Genomic DNA, 22,603 nt, shown 5'->3' on the forward strand with positions numbered 1-22,603 from the left:
TTAGATAGTTTATAGGAAGTGCCTTTATTTCCATTGAAGTATTTCAAAGTTCTGATCCAGTCCCAGTGACGGGGATACCCAGATTGTAGCCATAGTTGTGAAAGCCGTCGGTAGCCAATTAGTTTGGCAAATCTTCGAAATAGGATTATGGCTTAGCACCTTAGGCAATAAAATGACTATGCCTTTTGATTAGCTATGAATGCATAAGGGTGTAAAAGAGTGCAAAAAAGTAGCTGCTGACTTCTTACTAGTCTTAAAAACAATAAAAATGTTATAGATTCTCTGCAAAAACATGCACAGCGAATGAGTATATATATTGTGGGCATGTGTTTTTAGTACTGGAAATGGATGGAAAGGTACAGTACAGGATCTGGGTTTTGTCTGAATGGAAGCCTCCCAGCTCAGGTGGACACTTTTCAGGAAACACAGGAGTGAATACAAGGAGAGCCTGCATGTCCCATGAGCCCACAAGACTTTCGAGGGTGGTAGCCATCTTGAAGCACAGAGTATAAGTGCCTTATGGTATATAGTGTCCATGCTAGGCAATCGTGGTACACAATGTTGTTGTTGGAATCCTATCGCCTGTTAAGTGAATTTGACAAAAGACATCTTGGAAGCAGAGAAATATCTCACAAGGAATAAACTTGCACTTTGTTTGTTTTACAAGGAGTCAGACACATGGATTCCAAACTCTTTAACACTTATTGGATAGAGACATCTAGCCACCTAACCTTTGAATTTCCCTGGGGTCAGACTGGATCCGTAAGATTTTTCTTCGAGCAATACCCCTGCTGACAGAATTTCTTTGACTTTTTGTAGACTCCTTTTTTTTTTTACAGTGGTAGGAAGATCATGTCTAGGAAGATTTTAGGTTTCAAACCGGGCAGCGCCTGTCACCGCGCCAGGTCGGTGAAGGGTCCCGTGTTTGGTTTGATTGTGATGTCTGGTGCGCGGCCACGACTTAGTCGTGCTCTGACTGCGGGGCTCTTGCTCCAATGTTTTCTCCCCTCACCATGGCTACGGAGGAGGGAGCATCTTATGCAATGGTGGTGCGTAAGGGGACTGATGTCCCTTACCTTCATCTACCCTCAGTGGCGGTCAAGACTAACATCTTGATGGAGGTGCTACAGCTGGCAGCTACGTCTTCGGAACCCTTGCTCCCTTTTAATGAAGCCCTCAATGACGTCCTTCTGGAGGGCTGCTCCAAACCCATCACAGGGGCTCCTATGAACAGGACAATAGCCCACCGCCACTGCCCTGCCCCGGGCAAAACAAACTTCCTCACTACCCACCCCACCCCAGAGAGCTTGGTGGTCCAGGCTTGTACTTTCAAAGGTGCGTTCCCTGTGGCTCCCCCAGACAGGGAATCCAAGAGGTTGGACAGTTGGGGCAAGACAATCTTTTCTTCCACCAGCTTTGCATTGCAGTCAGTAAATTACGCATGCTTATTGGGCCATTATTCCCACACTCTTTGGGAAACGGTTGCGCAAGTGCTGCCACAGGTCAGGGAGGAGGCCCAGGCCATCCTCTCCCAAGCCTTAACAGACAGAACAGATGCAGAAAAGTTCGCCAGTCGATGTGGATTAAATATGACCAACTCACTTGGCAGAGCAATTTCCATGACGGTGGTTGTTAGACGCAATGCCTGGCTAAAAACATCAGTTTTTTCTGGGGATTTCCAGGCTTCCCTCATGGATTTGCCACCCGTCTTTTCGGAGACCAGGTGCTTTAAGGACAAACTGCCAAGTCCCTGGGCCTCTCAGTTGCCTCTCGTACCTCTGCCTTTTGCTCCTTTCGTGACTATGGAAGGGGCTTCAACCGAGCTAGCCATACCACAGATGAGGTCTTTGTTCGGCTCCCCACAGGCCGGTCAAGCCACCACCCCCTCAGCAGTTTCAGCCTTGAATCCTCCTAGGCTTGCCCTTCCAGACCATGGGCATCTGGTTGGCGGTAGGCTCCGCCATCATCTCCATCACTGGATAAACCATCATTTCGGACAGGTGGGTACTCCAGATTACCCGAAGGAGTTACTCCTTCCCCTTCAAGACCACTCCTCCCTCCATGCCTCCATCCTCCCACTGGCTGATGGAGGATCATCTACTTGTGCTCCAGGAGGAAGTCATGGTTCCCTTGGCCAAGGGCGCCATAGAGAGGATTCCGGCACCAGAAGTAGGCTGTGGTTGCTATTCCCACTACTTTCTGTCCCTGAAAAAGGACAAGGGCCTTCTTCTGAGCCTAGAACTCTGGGCCCTCAACTACTTCCTAAAAAAGGATAAATTCAAGACGCTTATGTTGGCTCAGGTCTTGTCTACCCTGGAGACTGGGTGGTAGTGTTGGACTTGCAAGATGCATAGGACAAGGAAGACAGCACGCGCGCTTCGCTGCTGTACTGTAGGCTGCAGCGCTTGTATTTTAAAACAATTAGCGTTTTTCTTGTAATATTATTTTTTTCTTTTCTCTAGTTTGTTTTTAAATTTCACCAGTAGTGCCCACATACCTCCATTTAAAAAGTGCCCCGCACCGCTCTTTGAGCGGATTTATCACCTGTGTGCCAGCGTTTCTGGCGCGAGGCCGCCATCTTGGGGGGGGCTTGTGGCGAGTGGGTCACTGGTGGAGCGCTCTAGCGCTTTCCTCCACCTTCTGCTGGACCCTACTTAAGGTGAGCATTCTTTAGGCTCGCCCCGGACAAGGAAGACAGCACGCGCGCTTCGCTGCTGTACTGTAGGCTGCAGCGCTTGTATTTTAAAACAATTAGCGTTTTTCTTGTAATATTATTTTTTTCTTTTCTCTAGTTTGTTTTTAAATTTCACCAGTAGTGCCCACATACCTCCATTTAAAAAGTGCCCCGCACCGCTCTTTGAGCGGATTTATCACCTGTGTGCCAGCGTTTCTGGCGCGAGGCCGCCATCTTGGGGGGGGCTTGTGGCGAGTGGGTCACTGGTGGAGCGCTCTAGCGCTTTCCTCCACCTTCTGCTGGACCCTACTTAATGCTCGCGGGATTCGCGCAGCGGTGACGCGCAGCGGTAGCGCCTGGTCGGCGCCTGAGTCAAGCCAGAGTCCTGCCCGTCAGCGACCCGGAGGCGCGCGGGGCGTAGCGGCGGACTCGGCTTTGCGTTATGTGCCGAGCAGGTTCCTGTGTGCGGCGCTACACGGCTGAGGAGCTTCGTGCTTTCCTCCCGGCAACAAGTGGTTGTTGCACGGTCTTCCCGAGGCGTCACCGCGGTAAGTCCATCTGCCCTGGTTGCGGTTGGCGTCCCTCGCGCACTCTGTCACTGCCTCCTGGTAATACCGGTGCCAGCGTTCGATATCTCTGCATGCTATTAAATACCAGATCGGCATGCAGACACGCTCAAGATATCTTTGAGCTTCTGGACACGGCTAAGCCCCTGTGTCTCATGCTTACGGAGACATGGTGGGGAGACGCGTCGAATCCAGATGTCGCTATGGCAATTCCACCTGACTACAATGTATTTAGGAAGGACAGAGTTGGGGGAAGGGGCGGTGGAGTGGCACTTGTGGTGAGGAAGGACATTGTATGTTCGATCCTGCCAGTAGAGGATATTCGTGGCTCGGAGGTCCTTGCTTTTACTATTTCTTTAGCTCCACACCAATCCGTGAAGGGGTTATTAGTTTATAGACCGCCCGGCCCTCCCGGAACGTTTTTTGAAGATCTAGACTCCACCCTACTGAGACTGGCCCTGAAAGCAGAACACTGCATTGTGGCCGGGGATTTCAACTTCCGGATGGACGATCCTCTGGATGCGGCCGCAATTAAAATCTTTGAGGCTACGGCTCCATTGGGTTTGCTTCCTTACTTACATGAGCCGACGCATAATAGGGGGCACACCCTAGATCAGGTTTTCTCTACCTCTCTCTTAGAGGCGGTAGAGACTGTCCCGGTTATATGGTCTGACCACTCGCTGATTAAATTTTTGATCAAAAGCACAGCTAAATCGGCTGCTGCCGTTCTTCAGCGACGTGGTCAACCCTATAGGGCGTACCATCGAGTGACCCCTGAGATGCTGGCTCAGGCTGCTCTGGATCACCCCTGCCCTCTTGCTGGTGATCTGACGAAGGATGTGGAGTCCTTGCAGGCGTGGCTGGTTGATAGGCTTAATGACCTGGCCCCGGAACTAGCCCCCCATCGTACCCCCAAGCGAGTCTCCGCCCCTTGGTTTACCGTTGCACTGTCGGCTAAGCGGCAGCAGTGCAAGGTAGCTGAAAGAACTTGGCGGTCAAAATACGATGTGGAGGCAAAGGAGGCCTTTAAGAACTTGGTCAAGGAGTATCACCGAGATATCCGACTAGGTAAGAAAATCCACCTGGCAGGTAGGATTGATGCTGCCTCCAACTCCTGCAAGGAGATCTTCTCTATAGTGAGGGAGTTTACATCGCCCCGGATAAACACTACCGAGGAGAGGCCCTCTGACGTGTGGGCGGCAGATCTTGCTGCTTTTTTTACCAGCAAGATCCAATTGCTACAGGCCTCTTTCCCGGGGATCATTCCCGAGGAGCGGACTGTCAGTAAGGCCATTCGTTCGCCCCCGGCGTTGCCGGGCCCCACACTGGGCGCATTTCCATCTATTTCGGCGCCCGTTTCCTTAGCACTTTTGAGCAACTTGAAGTCCGGCTCGCCCCTGGATCCTTGCCCTGCTAAGATTCTGGCGAAACTGGCTGAGGTTATTAATCCTTTGGTTAATCCGTTGCTGAATCTGTCGTTGAGCCAGGGAGTGGTTCCGCAGGCTTGGAAGCAGGCGATGGTCATCCCGCTGCTTAAGAAGCCTGGCCTGGACCCTAAGGCCCCTGTCAACTACAGGCCTATCTCTCTGCTGCCGGCTCTGACGAAGGTTGTTGAGAAGCACGTGCAGACGGTGCTCTCCAACTTTTTAGAGTCGAACGAGATTCTGCACGCTACCCAGTCAGGTTTTCGCCCGGGTCTGAGTACGGAGACCGCGCTCCTCGAGGTCTCCGAAACAATCAAGGAGTCGTTGGATTCAGGGGGTAAAGCCATGCTGGTGATGTTGGACTTGTCGGCGGCTTTTGACACCGTTCCCCATGACGGTCTTCTCACAAGACTCTATGAGATAGGACTTCGGGGAACGGTGCTCAGTTGGTTTTCTTCCTTTCTAGCCGGCCGCCGGCAAACGGTCTGGGCCGCTCCAGATTCCGCCGTGATGCCGCCTTTGGGAGTCGGGGTCCCTCAGGGCTCTATTTTGAGCCCGACCCTCTTTAATATCTTCATGGCCCCTTTGGCGGCTTTGGCGGAGTCTTTCGGGGCCCGGATCGTATCGTATGCCGACGATACCCAGCTCCTCTTCTCGTGTAAGAGAGGAGTGGACTTTGAGGGGGAAAGTATCCGGGATTGCCTTGAGGCTGTGTTTCAATGGTTCCATCTACACAGCCTCAAGTGCAACCCCGATAAGTCCGAGGTACTTTTCTTCGGGTGTGATGTGGAACCAGAGTGGCGGGCCTGGTGGCCTATCAACATGGCCCCCCCTTCGTGCTCATCCCAATGGGCTAAGAACCTGGGAGTGAAGATGGACACGGGGCTAACAATGAAGGCCCAGATCCTCGGAGTGTCGGGTATGTGTTTCGGCCTCCTGAAGATGCTACGGAGGTTTCTTCCCCTACTATCGGAGGAGCACAGGAGGCTGACAGTGCAGGCCCTGATAGGGTCCAGGTTGGATTATTCCAACGTTCTATACCTGGGCCTGCCAGAATACCTGCTACAGCGGCTGCAAGTTGTGCAGAACGCTGCGGCGCGTGCAATCTATGGATTGAACAGACGGGCCAGTGCTACGGTTCTGTTACAGACCTTGCACTGGCTGCCAATCCGTAAGCGGATCGCCTTTAAGACCTTGACTCTGACGTACAAAGCGCTCCATGCGACGGGGGCTAAGTACCTCCAGAGGAGACTCACTTTTTACCAACCGGCGCGCTCCCTGAGGTCAGAATCTTTACTTCTGGCGACCGTTCCTCGAGTAAAGCGTGCACGCCTGGGAGGCCGCTCATTTGGTTTACTGGCGCCCCAACTGTGGAACTCTTTGCCCCTGTCTCTTCGGGGAGCATCTAGTTTATTAGCCTTCAGAAAGGACCTTAAAACGTGGCTATTCTCCCAGTAGGTCCTCGCTATTTTATTTTTTCTGTTGTTGACTGTGTAGCTGTTACTCCCTTTTTAATGTGTTATGTTAGTTTTACTGCAGCCTGTTAATTAAAAGCGCCGGGACACTCTTTTTGAGTAGCCGTGCGCTCTATAAAAGCCACTATAACATAACATAACATAACATATTTTCACATCCCCGTACTGCCTGTATGAAGGCGTTACCTGCGATTCATGATGGGCCACATGGATTTTCAGTTCACAGTACTCACTTTTGGTCTTACCAGTGCCCCTCGGGTGTTCACTAAGAGGATGGCAGTGGTCGCAGCTCATCTGCAGAGATCAGGGGTATCAGTCTTCCCCTATATCGACAACTGACTGTTGTAGGCGGGCTTACCACAGACTGTTGTATCCCACCTCCAGACTATGGAGGACCTCCTGCATTGACTGGAGTTCACTATCAACATGCCGCAGTCATAACTGACTCCCTCTCAGTTTCACCCTTCCATCGGAGCTGTTCTGGACACAGTGCAGTTTCGGGCCTATCCTCCAGAGCAGCGAGTTCAGGATATTCAGGCTATGATACCGATGTTTTAGCCTCTATCCTGGATTTCGGTGAGAATGGCTTTGAGGCTGCTGGGCCTCATGGTCTTCTGCATCCCGCTAGTGACACATGCCAGCTGGCATATGCAGGCTCTGCAGTGGGACCTAAAGTTCCAGTGGGCGCAGCATCAGGGCAATCTATCTGACCTGGTCCAGACCTCTGGGGAGACCTGCATTGGTGACTGACGAATCACGATTAGGTCAGAGACAGACCCCTCTCCCTTCCCCAACCAGATCTCACAGTGTGACAGATGCTTCACTTCTGGAATGGGGCACCCACCTGGGAGAGGTGGAGATCGAGGACTCTGATCTCTGGCGGAATCTGGACTCCACATCAATATGCTGGAGCCCGAGGGATCCGCTTGGCATTGAAAGCCTTTCTACCCTCCATCAAAGGAAGGTTAGTTCAAGTGTTCACAGACAACACCACTGCTATGTGGTACTGTAACAAACGGGCGGAGTCGGGTTGTGCACTCTTTGTCAAAAGACCCTGCGTCTCTGGGTATGACTGGAACAGCAGGGCATATGCCTGGTGGTTCAGTACCTAGCAGTTTCTCTGAACGTCAGGGCGAACAAACTCGGCCGTCAATGCCTAGGGGATCAGGAGTGGTGTCTCCATCTGGAGGTGGTGCAAGGTCCCTTTCAGAAGTGGGGAGAGCCTTGGTTAGATCTGTTCGCCTCTGCAGAGAACGTGCAATGCCAGCAGTTTTTCACACTGAAGTTTCCATGGCGGCTCTCGCTCGGAGACGCTTTTCATCTTGAGTGGCGCTCAGGCCTCCTGTACGCCTTTCCGCCCATACCACTCCTGCCCAGATTTATCAAGAAGATCAGGAACAAAAAGGTCCAATGCCTCCTTCTGGCTCTGAACTGGGCACGGAGAGTCTGGTATCCCGAGCTTCTGCAAATGAGTATCGATCTTCCGATCAGGCTGCCCCTTGGATAGGATCTCCTGTTGCAGCAGAAGGGGAGGGTCCTCCACCCGAACCTGTCAACTCTACGCCTTCTTGGGTGGAGATTAAGTGGCGGCAGTTGAAATCTTTTGACCTTCCTCCTGAAGTTTGTTATGTTATTTTGGCAGATAGGCATCCCTCTACTAAGACTGTATACGCCTGTTGGTGGAAGAAATGTGTAATATATTGTATAGAAAAGTCTATCGACCCTTTCTTTGCTTCCCTTGCTGATGTTTTATTATTCATTTTGACCCTTGCCGAGCAGGGCTCTGCTGTGGGCAAAGGGTATTTGTCTGCTTTCTTGAGGCTACCAGACCAACATCTTTATTTAAGTCACCCATTATACATAGATTCCTCAAAGGCCTTGTACATATATTTCCAACTTCACCCTTCATTATGCCTCTGTGGGACCTTAATTTGGTTCTCACCTTCCTTATGTGTGCTCCTTCCGAGTCTCTGTATAATTACCCCCTCCGACTGCTCACAATAAAAACAGCCTTTTTAGTGCCAATCACCTTGGCCAGGAGCATGAGCGAGCTGCAGGCTCTATTGTCCAAGCCTCCCTTTCTGACGATATTTCTTGACAAATTGGTGGTTTGCACTAGGGTTTCTTTCCTCCCGAAAGGGGTAACCTCATTACAGGTGGGACAATTTGTCACCTTGCCTGCTTTCTATGCTCCTCCGTATCCCTCTAAAGAAGAGGAGTGATTCCATCATCTGGACCTCAAAAGAGCGTTGTTGTTTTACCTTGACCACACAAAAAAGTTCTGGTTGGACGACCAACGCTTCGTGGGGTATGTTGGAGCGAAGAAGGGTCGGGCGGGGCAGAAGAGGACAATCTCACAATGGGTCGTTCTCTGCAACAAATGTTGCTATGCACTGGCAAAGAAGCAGCCTCCTGAAGGCTTAAGAGCCCATTCCACCAGAGCTAAGGCTGCTACGATTGCATTAGTACGTGGATTACCAGTCCTGGAGATCTGTCAGGCAACAACGTGGGCATCCCTACACACGTTTACTAAGCATTACTGACTGGACAGTCTGATCCGCAGGGACGGCCATTTTGCCCGTTCGGTCCTGCAGGAGTTTCCAGTCTGAAACATTTTTCAGCCCCTCTGCTGGGGGTGGTATTGCTTGGGAATCTATTCAAATGTACGGAAACTGCAGCTAGAGTAACTTACCTATGGTAATGCCTTATCTGGTAGAGACATGATCTAGCCACAAATTCCCTACTGACCCACCCATCCTCCTCGCACTGCGGACTAGTTTCTAGGGTTAAGGTTGTTCCCTTTCAGGGCCCTAGTTTTTAAAAACACCTATGTCAGCACTCTCCATGGCTCTGCGTTTCTGGAATGGAAAGTCATGAAAAATAACTGATGTCAATGCGCTGAGGTGGCGTCTTATATTGGTGATGCAGATGTCACTTCTGGCATGAACGCCGTCGACTTCAAACAGAGCCAACGAATGCCACCTACCGGCACACAGGGGTATTGCTTGAAGAAAAATCTTCTGTGTCCAGTCGGACTCCTGGGAAAATCAAAGGTAAGGAATCTGTGGCTAGCTGCTAGGTAGTGTCTCTACCAGAAAAGGCGTTACTTAAGGTAAGTAAATTGTCCGTTTCATTCACAAGAGTCATGCACATGACTATGAACTCTATTACACTGTTTCCCACACAAGGATTCACGTCTGTGAACTATTTTAAACATCAAAGTATTAGCACAAAATTATTGTCTTATACCCTAATATCAAAGATAGTGAATGCATATATGACCTGGTCTAGAAATTACACACGCAATATTAAGGAATGCTTTCATGTTACAATTATCCCCTTGTCACCCTGACTGCAAACCAAGCACAACATGGTATTTCCTAAAATTTAAGGTAGCTCTTGTTGGTAAAGAAGCTTATTTAAATCCTGGTTGTTATTCATTTACTATGTTTGAACCTTAATTGTATTTCAGCTTTAAAAAAACAGTTTCAAATTATAATAGAGCGTGGAAATGCAGAGAGTTTCAGCAGGTTTATCACAGGCAATATTTAATATTTAAACTGAAGTTGTGCTAAAGCTCTCCTCCAATTTCTAGATATCAGTCCTGTGTAACGGAGATTAATTCCGGCTGTGCAACCAGATGTGTCACAATATCCAGTGTCTCAGTTTCTCTCTCTTATCTCACTCCCCCTAATCTACTGGATAACTCTGAAATACTATTGTGGAGTTGGCTGTGGTTTTGGCAAAATGTGGAGATTACCATTGCTTCTTCCAGATCCTGATTTCCAGGTCAGTGCATTGTGACAGGGAGTTTTCCGTTAGGCCAGGGCCAGGCCCTTTTTCTAACTCACTGGCTGCCAGTGGTGGCTGCACAAATCAGGGTTGTGTGTGTGTGGGGGGGGGGGGGGCAGAGGGGAGGGGTAAAGAAAAAGAAAATTACACTTCCTCCTCTAAGCGTCTCTCCTCGTCATCCCCCCACTACGGCCGGAACAGGAAGCACCCAGGCCTCTTTTATCCAATCACAGCGCTGCAATGCAGTGTTGTGATTGGTCTGAGCTCCATGGTTCAGGGCTCAGACGGGGACTGGGAGCCTGGGTATGTTCTCCACCCAGGCAGTGATATAGCCTGGTTGGAGAACATGCAGAGTGTGCATGACTGTTTGGCGGCCTCAAGACGGCCGACTAAACATTCATGCGCACTTACAGAGTGCCTCCCCCTGGTCCTCTGTCAGTAAAGCAGCCCGGCCCCACCCACAAAGCTGCCACCGTAGGCAAAAATAAAATGATAATAACATTGAGTTATTATAATTAGATGTTTCCTTTATTTACACTGCTTAAAAGTAATGGGGTGACACTCCTCAATCTTAGCAGAGGAGCCGCCACTGCTGGCAGCTGCCAACCCCTGTAGTCTTTGGTTTCATTTTCTGTGAACTTGGTTTAGCTAAGCAATTACCTAAATACATTACTAACACTGTGTTCTGCAAACATGGGTAGAACTATGTAGGAAAGTGCCCATTTTTGCATGGTTACCCCTTAACTTTTTGCCAGCTATCTAATGCTAACTTGACTGAATGTGTGGTGGGACCCTGCTAACCAGGCCCCAGCACCCGTGTTCTTTTCCAAAACTGTACCATTGCTACCACAATTGGCACACCTCTGGGCCACATAAGTCCCTTGTGAAATGTACCAGTGGTACCAAGGGCCTTGTGACCAGAGAGGGTCCTTTAGGGCTTCAGCGTGTATCATGCCACCCTAAGGGGCTCCACAACAAACACATACACACTGCCATTGCAGGCTATGTGGTGTGGTGTGACTATACTAAAAATGTTGACATGGCACACCTCCCTGGGAGCCATGCCTATTCACTAAGGCCTGTGGCATAGGTTAATCACCCCTCTACGAGGCCTTACAGCCCACAGGTGAAGGCATAGCTTCATGAGCAGTATGCCCCTACAGTGTCTGAGTCCATTCTTGCATAATGTAAATGCAGTGAAGCCATTTTCAGTACATGGGCTGGAAGTTTGTCAACACAAACTCCCCAGCTCCATTATGGCTTTACTGAAGACTGAGAAGTTTGGTATTAAACTTTGCAGCATAATAATCCCACACTGATGCCAGTGTTGGATTTATTATACAATGCACTCAGAGGGCGTCTTAGAGGTGCCCCCTTAAAAACGACCAACTTCTGGTGTATTGGCTGAGTGGTCTTTGCCAGCCACCACCAGACAGGTTTCTTACCTCATGCGGTGAGAGCCTTTGTGCTCTCGGAGGTCACAAACAAAGCCTGCTCTGTTGATTCTCACTTCCCCCTAGCAGTAACAGCAACACTTAGCGGTGAGCCTCAAAGGCTCTCACCATGTGTTATGCTGATTTGGGCAGCTTCGACTAGTGGCGATGCCTGCCCCCTGTCCTAGCCCCACTTTTGACAGCAGGACGGGTGGGAAAATTAGTAAGCAGAGTAGGATTATCCACCTTGGCCTGGCACACTCCTAGGGTGTCCAGGAGCCAAGGTGAATTCCCCTCTTGAAAATTCTTATCTTGGTTTGGAGAATTAGGCCCAATAGGAATAGTGATGTGTCCTTCTCCCCCAAAGGGTGTGGGGACAGAAGCCATTAGCTACTGCCCCCGACCTCAGCAACACCCTTAAATTTAGTATTTATGGGTTTTTCTGAGGCTTGTTCCTCAGATTCAATGACCTACAAAGAAGAAGCACCAAAGAGCTGTGCAGCAGTGGAGAAGACGACGATGACTGTCTTGGCCTCAACCATAGTGGCCTGTCTCCTCCTCCAGCGACCATGCTCCAAGAAACCAGTGTGGCCCGCAGACATCAACCTACAAGAACCCCAGGGACAGGTATTATCTTCAACAAAGACTTTTTTCCAGTGGACACCAAATTTGTCCAGCAAGAACCTAACCCTAGGACTCCGGATCCATGTGGATACACGACCCCCGCACCACTCTGCACCCTTCGCCCACGGCGAGAGTCCAGGTGGCCGCGATCCTGGCCTGGGATCCAGTGTTGGACGACCTCTCCAGAGCTTCGCCATCATTCCTGCAGCCTCAACCTGAAGGGTTCCCACGACTGCGACCGGAATCGGTGAGAGAAGCCCAATGACTAAAGACACCCATGCACCCACAACCCCCAGGCCTAGGAGTGCCTAAACCAAGGGTGTCCCGGCATTCCTCCCCCCACTATCCAACTTACCTCTACAGTTGTGGGATTCCTTCAGTCAGCCCTCTGGTTCAAGCCTGCAGCTGTGTCCTTCAACTGAGGCTCTCCACTGGTTTCTACAGGGCACTTGACTCCTCCTTTGCACTCTGCAACCGGCCGCCCATGTGCCGCTGGTGATACAGTCTCAGTGCTATTTGGTGGACTTTCCAAGGCTGACCTCAACCCCCAGGGCCTGGTCTCTGAACTGCAGGTACCTACCTGTAACTAGTGCCTCTTCAAGGTGCCCCCAGCCTTGATAGGACAACAGTGACCTCTGCACCTGGTCGCCACTGGTGGTGCAATACCTGCCTTGGTCCTACCCTTTCCCGCCCAGTGTTGACAAAAAACCCAGGAGACTGAATCTGAAAACCGTTTCCCTGTAAATTACTCACCTGTCTTTCCTCCCATAGGATTGCATTGGTCTCTCACTGAATTGCATTAAATGTTGACCCTGAATACTAAGTATTTTTTTCTGCACTAAAAAGTATTACATGCACTTGTAAAGTACTGTATTGATTCTTTACAAACCTTTTGCCAGTAATAACTTGAAAGTATTGCATAAATGAGAAGTCTACTTACCTGTAACTGAGTTCAACTTGTTTAATAAAATAAACGTAACTAAAATAATATTTTTAGAAAACTTTGGCCTGAGTGAGTCATTGAGTGTGTGTTCCTGTCTTGTATGAGTATGCACAACAAATGCATTCACTCTACCCTCTGATAAGCCTAGCTGCTCAGCCCAGCTACCACTAAATTGAATAAGGTATTTTCTACATTATCCTCTGCTATACCTTCGGGGACTCCCTGGACTTGGTGCACACTAGACCTCTTTTTGGTATAGTATATACAAAGCCAGCTTCCTGCAAGTTACCACTTTTGCCAACTTGTGAATAATGATGCTCTTTTCTGTTCAAGCAAACCAGTCTATAAAAATTACACGATTAACGCAGTGGCGTAGCTAGACCTTTTGCAACTGCTTTTGCAGAGCGGAGGTCGGGTTGCTGGCAATTCCTGCGTTCGATGCCCTTGATTTAGCTCTGCCGAAGGAAGCTCTTCATTGTATAAAAAGGCAAAAAGTAGCTCCCTGGTACACCCCTAGACTAAGGGATATGAAATTTTCATGCCGCAAATTAGAAAGGATCTGGAGACCAGATCGGACACAGGGAAAAAAGGCAGATTATAGAGCCATTAGACTCTATAAAACTGAAATTAAGGCAACTCAAGCCCAGTTTTATGAATCAAAAATTATTTTAGCCGCCAATGCCCCCAAGGAAATCTTTCGGATAGCGAAGTCTTTGATCACCCCCCCCCCCCCCCCCCACCCGGAGCAAATACCACTAGATGGGGCGCTTGCTTGCTGCAATAACTTAGCAACTTTTTTTATCAAACAATTCAGACCATTTATTCCTCTTTTATTTCTGATCCGACCGTCCTTGAGGCCGAGATAGTGGCAAGCCCCAATACACCCCCTTCCTGTATGCTAGAAAAATCTACCCTTATAGACCCAGTTTTGTTAGACAAAATAATTTCTAAAGTCACCTCAGGCTCCCCCAAGGGCCCTGCACCGCCACATGTCCTTACCTCGGCTATTGAGTTAATTCGTCCAGCCATTTTGGACGTTCTAAATTCCTGTATCACCTCAAGCACCGTCCCAAAGTCTTGGAAATGTGCAATGGTTAGGGCCCTGTTAAAAAAACCTCATTTAGATCAGAATAATTTAGCTAATTTTCGTCCCATCTCTCTGTTGCCATGGATGAGTAAGCTGTTGGAGAGGCACATTAATAACATCTTAGTGGAACATCTTGAATCCAATGACTTGTTATGTGCCTCTCAAACTGGATTCCGTCCCCAACATGGGACAGAGACAGCTTTATTAGCAGTGACTGAGGAGGCCAGAACAGTTTTGGACCAGGGAGGAAAAGCGGCCATCATACTATTAGATCTCAGCGCCGCATTCGACACGATTAACCATGCCACTTTATTACACTGTCTTACTGGCCTGGGAGTGTCGGGCTCTGCACTGTTATGGCTCACCTCCTTCCTAGAGGAACGCTTCTTCCAAGTTTTTGAAGGGGAAGCTACCTCCGCCAAACAGCCACTCAGCTGTGGGGTGCCTCAGGGCTCTGCCCTGAGCCCCACACTTTTTAATGTCTATATGAGGCCCCTTGCACAGATCGTCCATCCATTTGGCGTCCGTATTGTCACCTATGCAGACGACACTCAGCTTGTGGTATCTTTGAACAATGCTGAGGGGTTGTCTAGCACTCTGAGCCCATGTCTTGAGGCTGTCGCCAGATGGATGGAACTTTCCTGTCTTAGATTAAACGGGGAAACAACGGAAGTCATGCTGTTGGGTAACCCCTCACCTACCATCCAGACCCCATCTGGCCTTCCTGTCTAGGTCCCCCTCCTCCCCCCAAACCCCAGATAAAGAGCCTGGGAGTTTGGCTAGACAGTTCACTTGATTTCACTGTCCAGGCTACTAAGACTTCTGCCATGTGCTTCGGACTTATGAGAATGCTCCGGAAGGTTCTCCCTCTATTGCCGTTCCAGGCGAGGAGAGTCATGGTCCAGGCCCTGATTCTCTCACGCCTGGACTACGGCAATGCACTTTACCTTGGAGCCCCCCCTTGCTACAATTACCAAACTCCAGGTTACTCAAAATTGTGTGGCCAGACTACTTTTTCAGATTCCTCGTTGGCAGTCGGCCAAACCTACCCTGAAGAAGTTGCAGTGGCTCCCGGTAGCGTCCAGGATACAATTTAAATCTATGTGCCTGGTCCAGAAGGCTCTTCGTAAGTCAGGTCCATCCATCATGCTCCCCTTGGTCACTCCATACCTCCCTTCTAGAGCTATCCGCTCCAGTGTGCTACATCTGGCCACCACCACAAAAGTAAAAAAATCCCGCTGGGGTGGTCATTCCTTTTGGCACAACGCTGCAAGGTTGTGGAACGCTCTTCCGTTGGTCTTGAGAGAAAATAACAACCTGACAGCTTTTAGAAAGCTATTAAAAACGCATTTGTTTGCAAGAGCTTAGCGCCCTGCCCTGCCGCCTGAATGGTTCTAGCTAAAGCGTTGCGAGGCCTCAGGGTAGTTACGCGCTATATAAGTTTAATTTTCATTTTATTCATTTAATTTCATTTGCATATAGCTGGGTCCAAACTGAGCTGACATGGTGTGCAAAATAACGATGGAGTGGGAGGCCCAGAGTAATTACCATTGGGTCAGATTAATCCAGGCATTCCATCCATCACTTTTTTGCATACTGTATGGAGGTAGTACCACCGCATTCCACTCTGGCCTGTGGAGGTTGGCCCTGTTGAGGTGTGGCTAACAGGGCAGGTGGCTTCCCGTGTTGTAGTATGTATCGGGTTACATTTTCACACAGAATTTTTTACTTCACATAGGAGCACAGAACTTTTCACTTTTAAAAACCAAATAACTTGGAAATCTTTCGTGCTCATGCACTCGGGGTACTTTACAGATGGCGATTGTGTTCCGCGTAGAACCCATCATTACACACGATCAGTCCTGTTTCGATTCCTATTCTCCGTAAACGATATTTTACTCGTTCATTAACGAAGTTACCGCATTATGCGATTAACTGAATACAGATACAAACAGTGTTTTGATGAAGGTAAGAATCTTATTGGAAATTCCCATTATCTGTAGCCATGTTACTAGTATAGTCACATACATTGTTGTTCACCACTTCTCACTATTTTGCAGGGACATCATTCAGTAAATCTGGCATTTTTTTAGCGTACTGGGCCATCACAGCTTTCCCTAGTGGAAATAATTGCAAGGTATCATCGCTTTAAAACACAGATACATTTTCCACCATCTTATTTACTTAAAGTCCTCTTGTTGATAGTCACTTTCTACATTGGCCATTCCGCAGGTTACGCCTCTAAATTACGCATTCACAAAGCCCTATACACAGCTATATTACCTCGAGTAAGTTGTTATTTCCCATTATTCTCACCCTGTCTTGGTTTTCTGTCCAGTTTTCACACTAACAGCATGCTGGAATGTCACATCATTCATGGTGAACTTTTTTCAATATTTTCTCATTTTTTTCACTTCAATCGCTTTTAATAATTCAGCATCCTTAGCGCTTGGTAGGTGATTGTATCTTATCTTACTTTTTCTTTCATAGTCTTATGTCTATCACATCAAAGCCCCTATTAATGTTCCAGCACATTCTGCATCATTTAGGTGATAGTATTATGCTTTATTCTTTCATGGTGGGTGAAGGAATATGTTCAATGTTCTGTCATGCTTATATGTGACTATGTTGCTTGTCCAATTTATTCTTTACCTTGCATCATGTAAAGCTCTCTAATACCCGCTAGGGTCATGTTCGCGCTATACAAAACTTTATAAATAAATAAATTAATTAATAAGCGGTTTTGTTCAGCGTTGTCGGAATAATCAGATAAGCCACATCTCTGTGATAGTACTTTTCGAGATCAATATCCATTTGTAAAATCATCATCAGTGCATGTGAATAAGCATTCCCTTCCTGTATATTGTAGTACATTGAAATAAGAATATTTGTTGATTTTCTTTTACAGTGGCCCCCGAAGAAGGGATCTTCTTCCCGAAATGCATTGGGCACGCATAACAACTCCTCGAGAGAAGCCTGGATTTCTTTGTTAAATATGAAGAAAATTTGTAATGTCATTTTTAAAATGTTCGTCATATTGCCAATGAACATCAATGTATGAACCTTTTCAATTTTTTGCTTTCATGAAAGAGTATCTTGAAAATGTGGGAAATTACCCGTTAAAATAATATTCAATTAGTGCAATGGGTTTTCCCACATTTTGATTGCATGCCTATCGATGCCTATAATTTGTTCAAGATAGTTTAATTGATTTTTCAGCTGTGCGGCCAGGTTACAAGTAACAGTGTACACGTGCTATAGAAACCAAAAGTGACCATTACACCACTTCCCTCAGGTGTGTTGTAACAGGGGAGAGCCAGGCAGAGACAAGCAAAGATAAGGGAGGCGGTCATGTCAGCACTGCCCTCGGGTAGAGGCGGAGACAGTAGGGTATGTGGCCATTGCACCATTTTCAGAGAGTTAATTGTGGCCCTGCAAAGTGGGGAACGATGGACCGGTTCCCTTCAGCGAACCCCTGTGATGTCACAGCATTAAGTTATCTATTGCTTGTGTGTTACTGGGTTTGTTATCCTGTTAACAGGAACAGTTGAATTATGTGATTCAGTGGCTGCTCGTTTCCACATAATTAGGAATTTGCCACACATGCAACAAATCCAATACTTAATACATAATTTGCAGATCAAAATGAAAAATGTTTCTAGCTCACATGGATCAAAGGTCAGACTGCCTGTTTTCTGTTTTTTTCTGATTTTTACAGATAAATGCAGACAGAAAAACATTTATTTTCCTGTTTCTATTTATTTTTAAATGTAGATAAAACCCGAAATAGTTTTTTTTTGCGCTTCTAAATGCTACCAGCTATGATTCCTAGGCAAATAGCGGTGGGGAAGGACAGGTAAGGGGGTTGAAAAAAAGAAAAGCAATTTAATAAAGAGGCCAGAAATGCACATGGTCGACACTAAAATATGCATGTTTTCATATAAGTAATAGATTTATCATTGGTGAGTGTTCACATCATTGAAATCTGTCAGGCATTCATTCAAGCATGAGTGCACATTTATTGGTTAAATAAATGTGGACATATACTAGATTTGGCTACATTTTTTCCCTTCACTCAAAATAAATAAAGATAAATACAGATGAAATTAGCAAAAAATAAATATGGATAAATAGAAACAAGGATGTAAAAAAATTTAAATACCATAAAACTGGCAGTCCTAATCAAAAGTTACTAAAAAAGGCTGCCACGTGTGTTTGTGTGGCGTGCAGTGGCAAGCTGTTCCTCACGCAGAGGCAGGTCACCTTTCAGTTCCTGATTGCCTTTTAGGTGTTACAGATATTAAGGAAGTGAAGCATTTCCCCTACAGTGTGTATAAATGAGTAAAAAAGACAAAACTGTGAAGCAATACTTTTTCAAAAGGTGCCACATTTCCTAGTCCTAACTGGCTGCATAGTTCCAGTGACCCTGCCTAAGATTACACCCTGCTCTCATGTGAAGAAGCGTTCAAATGCCTCTCGGCCAAGTCGGCACTATATGAAATATTACTGTGCTCTATAAAATAAATATATAAATCAGTGACCGCTAAGGCCGCGCAAATGAGCAGCAATTGTCGGCGCGTCTTGTTTTCGTCTGGCAGATTCCTTCTGACAGTGGTGAGTTTTTGGATAACGAGGCAGTAGCCTCATTACTCCACATTCATTTAGAATTTTTTAGTCGCTGTTTAGGTTGTCTTATTGATGTGTGACGCTTTGTCACAGTTGAGGTTGTATCACAAGGTCGGCTCAGTGATGGGTTGAGGTTGTATCACAAGGTCAGCTCAGTGATGGAGCAGCAATTGGTCACTGCCATTCTGTTTTTATGTTGGACGAAAAGGGGCGGGTGAATCTCTGAAAGAGGCTTGGTCTTCTCATTATCTCACACTTCCGGCGTGTCCATTCGCTGCCTTTAATACTCAGACAATGAAAGATGTGTGATGCGAGGCACACGATAGGACTGCGACAATAGGCACTTATGATGGTGTTTTGTAGGTTTCATATAGACTGTTTCTCACATATACAACTTAATTACCTTTTTTTTATTTTAATGTATTGATCAATACTTAACAAACTACTTTGTATTTATTGTTTATTGATATTTTGAAATATTTGTGTCATAACCAATGGTGTTTATTCACCCAGAATGTGAAAATATTGCGTGTGTTGTACCGCAGTGCTTAATACAGGTGAACCAGCAGTGCACAGAGAGAAAAATAAAATTGCACCGGATCACAGTGTGTCAGGTGTCAGCACCCAAATTAAAGCTCCGTTTTCCGGGGTCTCGGGTAACAATTTAAGTAATCGTCCCAAAGGTATTTACCTGAATCAGTATTTTACGAAAAACAGTTTTAAATCAGTTCTCCTGGCCCACCTCTGTATGAGACAGTCACAAACGGTAAGCATTCTAGAATGTTCCTTTGTTTATTTATGTCAGCTTGGGTTTTCCAACACATTGTGACATCATTTGGTGGATGGGTGCTGTAACCATCCATGTTTTGATGGACCAACGTTAGGCCTTACATCGAAAGGGGGACAGTGAGGTATGATGTTGGAGGGAAGGGCAGCGAGTGTTCTACAGAAGAGTGAGTGTGGATCCATGGGTGTAGGGGCAGAGAGTGTAGGGGGTGAACCTGGTGGCCGGGTGACTGTCTCCTGAATGTGCCCCTCAGGGTCGGGTACTGTTATGTTTCATAGGGTACCCAATATAGGCCTAGGTAGTCTCATGACCCTGCACCTACATTTACCATACCATTACACTACATAACGGGTTTTGGTATTAACCTTTTACCTAGTTAAGCCCTGCATAAGATGTTGTGTGGTTTCCCCGAAAACTCACCTCATTAATTATGCATGAAGATTCTCAGAATCACAGCAGGATTATCATCTTCTGCATAATAACTATGTATAAGTGTCATCCCTTCCGTCATCCTCGGCCGGCATGACACAGCAAGGTAGAATCCCCTGAGGGTACATTTTGGGTATATATGCACCATATCTTTGCCAAGGCAGGCAGAGGAGAAAGACTTCCATGCTGACACACTGACGCGAGACGCTGAGATTCCTGCATGCAGACACTCCAGCTCGCAGTGGTCTGACATCCCTCGCGGGGTGTCCATCTCAGGACCAAGACGGGGTCCTGCAGTTCCTCACTTCAGGTAATGGGGTTGGCTTCTGCCTAGGGGGATTCCTGGCTCTACACCTACATACATGCTAGGTACACTTAGGTACATCTAGTTAGGGTCGCTTCGTATGAGTACGCATTATTATTGTCATGCATTTATATGCTTGTATATATCCATTGTTTTAGCACTATGGTAGAAATCTACCATCCATTTACTCTGTCGGTGCTTATAATCATTTTTAGCTGTTTCTGTGTTATTGTTGTTTCAGCACACCTATTTTACACTAGAATGACGCTGGTCCAATAAATGCTTATTGAAAACGTCCCCACTGTTTATTCTGTGTATTTCTCTGAGACTAAGTGAGAACGAGTGACTGAATGAAAATACTGTACTGCTTCCATGATCCCTGATGGGGCAGAGTTGTCATGTTCGATAGTTGCTGGGAACTATTCTCTCCTTTGTGAGAGGAGTTTATTATGGCACTGTTAGCTAGCTAGGTATACAGGTGAACATACCCGGTAGGGATGTCTGGAATCAGTCTGGACACCAATCCCACAGTTTATGTTGTCTAAACGCGCAGATCCTATATAGGTTTATAGGTGCTGCACAACACAACAGTACGGCTCCGATCCTAGTACTAGGTGTGCATGTTAGCTAGCAAGATTCACCAGCATATCCTTGTTTCTAGTCTGCAGTCCTGACCTATCGCTGTTTAGGAAACAAATGTATGCGGGAGTAGAGCAAGCTGATGCCGTTTGACAATTCAGTCAGAAGATTCAATTGTTTATGGCAACAAACGAAATGTGTGAGTCGAAGTTGCCATTTCCATTCAAATATCAATAATAAAGAATATAAAAGTATTCAGCATACTGGATAGTATGTGGACATTGTGTAGGTGGATTAATCGAAACATTATAAAGCTGCCATTGAGCAGTGCATTTGGGGACTACTCCCCTCACAGGGATAGATAGCCTGGTGCTGCAGGATATCAACAAAAGGTGACCTCTGACGCCTATCCCTGTGTAATCCGATGACCCCGCCCCCAGGTCCTGATGTATATCATTGGCGACGAAGCCTCCTGAAGGTTCCGGTTACACAAGGCGCCTGCTAATGAGATGGAGGTTAATGTTACACGGTACACCTGGCTTGCGTCGTGAGCCACCCACGTGCCAGCACGGGGTAATGCTCACCTTTAGTCATTTGACTGCGAGGTGCGTGCCAAGAAGAGGCCTGTGCGAGCGTGTTCGGCTGAGCCCCGTGCAGACGGGTTTCCCTACTTCCCACGCCGGCCCCGTTGCGCCACGAGGAGGGTGCAGACACATTCTACCACCCAGGGTGCAGGTTGGCACAGGAGCGGCCCGCGGGGTGGGCAGTGCCCACCTGTAGGCGCCGGTCCTCTCAGGCTGAATGTAGGCGCTGTATCAAGACTTCTCGCCCCAGGAGCAGGTGTGGCTGTTTACCCAACACTCCTCTGCCCTGCCACTGTTTGTTTGGGGATAGAATTTGCAACATTGGTATTGTGACCTCTGTAATCGCTTCCTGATCCTCTTAGGGGGCCCCGGGCATTCCGGGAGTTGTTGCGTTGTATCGTCTGCAGTGCAGACTTGTAGCACTGTATCGCGTGACAGGGCACAGTTTTAACACAGTATCGTCTGGCAGGCACGTACCACAGTGCATAGATCATGGGGAAGCTTGCCAGGAAGTGAGCAGGCGTGGGAAGGGCTCGCCTTCCCTTTTCTGCCTGCCTCAGCTGGAACTCTGAACGGACTTTATAATAATTAGTAATGACAAATGTGTTACGTATTGTTTCTGTGTCACCCTGCTTCCTCCCTCCTCCAGAAGCAGCTGACGACGCACTGTCACAGACACGTGGAGTGCAACAGCTACTAGGGGAATAAGCTACTCCCATGGGTGCTGCAGGTGCAGCGGCACCGGAGCCCAGAGGCCCGAGGGGACACTGAACCCGATTATTTTCGTATTTCACAGTTTAAACAGTGACCAGGGGGCCCATTTCCTTATTTACACTAACCCATGAGCACTGACCAGGCACTTCTTTCAAGCCGCTTTTAATTCTCTTTGTATCTTCTTGAAGGCCATCTTGCTTTTAAAATGTATTTATTTTTCCTTACCAAAATGCATCCAATCAAACACAGACAGCTAGACAATACTGTGTATTTTTGTAACAAAATTTAACATCATTTTAATTTTTCTTTAAAAGTAAAAAAAAAAATCTTTTGGAGAGTTTTTTTTCCTAAAAACATTAGTGATTGTAAGAGGTACATAAGCAACAAATTTCAATATTTTTGGAAATATGTTTTCGCCACACAAAAGAGCCCATCACCCGGTTATGCCCTATATTGCTCATATTCAGAAAAGGTTTTCCACTGGTGATAGGGAGTGATGTTGCCAATATTTCCTTATAGTGATTATTAAACCCAGTGGAGGATGGGCGGGTTGGTGGGTATC

Source organism: Lissotriton helveticus, chromosome 9, assembly GCF_964261635.1.
Source record: "Lissotriton helveticus chromosome 9, aLisHel1.1, whole genome shotgun sequence".
Classification (NCBI taxonomy): domain Eukaryota; kingdom Metazoa; phylum Chordata; class Amphibia; order Caudata; family Salamandridae; genus Lissotriton; species Lissotriton helveticus.